At 38.4% G+C, this 4,098-nt stretch overlaps 1 long non-coding RNA gene across 1 annotated transcript; it reads right to left on the reverse strand.

Annotated features, from left to right (window-relative positions):
* Positions 1 to 389: 389 nt before the first annotated feature.
* Positions 390 to 3,085, reverse strand: LOC146713257 (uncharacterized). The gene is made up of 3 exons (XR_014919267.1): positions 2,779 to 3,085; positions 1,456 to 1,809; positions 390 to 1,131 (listed from the first exon to the last, which is right to left on the reverse strand). It is a non-coding gene; the product is annotated as an uncharacterized LOC146713257 (long non-coding RNA).
* Between the last annotated feature and the right edge of the window lie 1,013 nt (positions 3,086 to 4,098).

Below are 4,098 nucleotides of genomic sequence, written 5' to 3' on the forward strand. Positions count from 1 at the left end.
CATTAGGCATAAAGAAAGCTCAGACAGGACCACTCGAGCTACAACCCCACAGACGGACAGCATTTGGGCAGAACGTCCTTTCTGTCCAGGGTGGCCATCTGTGGAACAGTCTTCCTCAACCCATTAGAGAATGCTCGACATTCAACTTGTTTAAGGCACAGGTTAAAAACTGGTTATGGAGAAATCAAGTGTGTGATCATGTATGAGTTGTACAGTTTTAATGTTTCATTTGGGAACAGAATGGTGTGTATGTGTGAGTTTGGTGATGGAGTTTTTATTATAAGATAAGATAGAACTTTATTAATCCCTCGGGTGGGTTCCTCTGGGAAATTCGGTTTCCAAAAAAGCACAGCAATGACAGAAGTTACAGTTACAGAATGTTATATATATATATACACACACACACACACACACACACACACACACACACACACACACACACACACACATATAAATACAGAGACAAATATAAATAAAATATACGAAGGGGATAAATAGATTATGAATGAATTATGAATTTTTTATGAATTATTATGTTTATTTTTTATGTTTTATGGACAACAGATGGAAATTAGCCCTTGGCTATAATTTGGTATGTTTACATTCATGTAATTTTTTTTTACATGTAATTAACATGCACTTTCCTAAATAAAAAAAAAGTAGACAATAAAAACACACAATCCACAAAAAGAGGTTGTTGCAGGAGTTTTTGATAAAGATGTGCTTTTCCTCTCAGTGGGCTGAGAGAACAACAGTGCACATTAGCTTCAACTCTGTTTTGAGACTTGAAAACAGAAATTTATATATTTAACTCTCCAAAAGTTGATTCTGTTCATTCAGACGTAGCGTTTTGTAGGAGAAACGTTTCATCTCTCGTCCAAGTGACTTCTTCAGTCTGTATTTAACTGTTTAATAGGAGAGGACTCTCGGGTTGGACTTCCATTCTCATCTTTCCAGTTTCCTTGGGAGTCCTGGAAACTGGCTTTTGTTCAGAAGGAGAGCGATAATTTGAATTCGCAAATTTTCTGTAGATCACAAAACCAGCAACAGTAGCAACAAGAAGCCCAGCAGAAGCTGACAGACCAACCATCAGTTCAACAGATCCATCCTCTGTGAGTCCTCGTGGCTGACCTGCAGGTGAGAAACATGCGTGAGGTGCTGTCAGACATTATCAATTAATAAATGGAAGAAGCAGTGAAAGATCATAGTAAACTTTGGAATTTGTTTGTGTTAGTTTCTAATTTGTTTGTAAATTGTAACATCACTGATCAATAAATTTACATTAAAAACACTTGACACGATACTTAAAATGAAACCAATTTAAAATCATATAAACAGACTTCTGATCTTCTTACAATGGTTTTAAGGTATGATGGCTTTTGCTTTATTAAAAAGGAAAAAAAAGGTGCATTGTGTAGATTTCATCTAACTTAGGCTAAAGATGCCAAAACGTACTTATAGATTTAACTTTCAGCTGCACTACATGCTGGGCTTCAGAAACTGCTCTCTTACGGCGTCCAGCGTGAGTGCCTACCACATAACACTCATATGTTCCAGTGTCATTAGTGGTGGTGTTGAAGAGAACGAGGGACACATTTCCATCTTTAATTTGTGGATCACTCAGCTTCACTCGGCCACGAAAGGATGGATGCTGGATGTTTTCATAGAGGCGATTTTCTCGGTAGAAGAAAACATGCAGATTTGTTCCCACATCTCTCCTGATCCATGATAACTTTTCGATTTTACCGATACTGGAATCACAACACTTCAGTAGTGCATTCTCTCCAGCTTCTACAACTTGTTTTTGGTCTAAGTCAAACAGAAAAGAAAGAAAGAAAATATTTATATAAAGCACGTCACTGTCAAATGAGCCTCTGACGCTTTGACAGTTTAACGTTCTCTTTCCAGAAGAAATATATCTCTGAGCCATAAATGTACAATGTCACGGCGGTGCTGCTCAACCTTTTTTTTAATCTTATATATCCATTCCACCAAGAACCAGTAGTATAATAATTAACTCCATTTATACTATTATACTCCATGTTAGTGTTGTTCTTAATTCAAATGTCAACATTTTCCCATGTTTATCTACAAATGAAATGCAATGACTGACTGTTCATAATCCTTTAAAATTAAATTATCATCATATCAGTTGTCAAGTCTACCTTGGAGTGACTCAAAATACCTGCTTAGCCTGAAGTAAGCAACACAAGTTTCTTGTTAACAGCAGGGGAAAAACCCGAACAGGAAATTCGTTTTTTTTTCTTTCAATCCAGTAGATAAAGGTCGAAAGTAGTAGAGGTAAAAAAGAAAGACAATAATAGGCAGACACTGCTAGTGCTTAATAAAATATAAAACAATATAAAGTTTAAATATACTGTTTCATATCATCAAGCAAAAATGCATTACAGAAGGAGAGAGGGAAGAAGCACAAATCATGCACGTATTTGACATTTGGTTTTACTGGTCTTAATAACTACTGGGTTATAATCAGTGTTGGGGAGTAACGGAATACATGTACCGCCGTTACGTTTTGGGGCATGTATTCTGTATTCTGTAACGGAATACATTTTAAAAGTAACCTTCCCAACACTGGTTATAATGACCTTTTTGAAGACATCAGTGACAAAGTTATTTTAGAACGGTTACTTGAGTTATGAGAGCAACTGTCAGTATACTACAGAAAGCACAGCTTGACCTGAAAAAAAATATTTCAATTAATTATTTTCTATATAATTTTCTAAACTTGTTTGCGTATACTTGTGCTGTTCAGCTTACCATCGAGAGCAGAAGCAAATCCCCAAAAATATGTAGTAAGGAAAAAGCAGAGGAAAGGTGTTAAATCCATGGCTGTCACTGGCTGTGTGGCACACTTTGGGGATGTGGGAAATGAAGACACAAACCTTGGACTCTTTGTGATGAACAGTGCATTTATTTACAGTGGTGTAAATAATTCACACAAAAAACTGCCGTGCACTCCCTTGACTCCCGTGTCGTGCCGTCTCCAAAAAGTCCATGTTTTTCTTTGCTCCCCTGTCTCCTCTCTCTGGCCTTTCACACTCCTCCTGGGGGAGACAGCCATAAAGTAGTGATGGCCTGCTTGAAGCTGACGCTCCGGTGCGTGTGTCGAAGCTTGATTTGTTTGGCCAGAGTCACGTGATCAGTGACGTCCGATGCTTCATTTAGAATCTGACTGCCTCGGTATCTGATTCAATGGTTTATAAGGAAGCGAATCATTCGCGGGATTTGTGGAGTGTTTTGATGGTGACAGATAGCGAACCACTGATATTTCTACTGAGAGATTTGGAGCCAGCGAGGAATAGAGTAGGTTCTGTTGTGTGGGAATATTTTGAGTTGATTTTGGTCAATCGGGTGGGTTTTCCAGCTTTGTGTTCTTGTTGTTTGCTTTTGTTTTGTGCGTGTTTATTTTATCTGACAACGGGACAAACTTAAAATGTCAAAAATCTGCTTTTCATAATATAAATATTGTGGCGAGGTCAGACAAGGAGGAGACGGAGGTATCGTTTGGTCGTGCTTCCCGTGAGCTAGCCAGGGAGCACAGCCGTTTTGCAGAAAAACACACTGCCGCTACCTAACTGCTCAGCGCGGCAACAACACCAACACACAGGGCGCCCTCTGACCCCGGAAGGACACACCGTCGCAGCGAGAGGGCGTCACCCGTCACCATGGCAACATACACAAAACATAACTGTACAAACAGAACCCCGAACAGCCCTGAGCCGCTACAATATCATTAAATAACTTTAGAAAGACTTCTATTTGACTCTTTACATTTAATGTTATAAAAAGAAATAATTTATGTTTTAAATAATCTTAAACTGCTAGTCTGCAAAAAATGTGCAGCAATTTAATTTATTTATTCTCATTAGCTGATAGTTTGTGGGGCCCAGTTAGACCATATAACTGCATCTCTACCAGTTTCTGTGCGCTCCAGCCTCTTCTGTGCCATGTGAAGGGATTTTCCTTAAGGCAAGAGAACTTAGAACGCACACTAGAACAAATTCTCTTCTTAAATACAAATGGAAAAGGGCTACTTTAAATGCATCATGTTTTTAATTTGCAAGTTCATAAGCATTT

The sequence above is a fragment of the Copadichromis virginalis genome, linkage group LG3 (assembly GCF_057382275.1).
Source record: "Copadichromis virginalis isolate Kocher_CV1m ecotype Utaka linkage group LG3, C_Virginalis_male_GT1.1, whole genome shotgun sequence".
NCBI lineage: Eukaryota > Metazoa > Chordata > Actinopteri > Cichliformes > Cichlidae > Copadichromis > Copadichromis virginalis.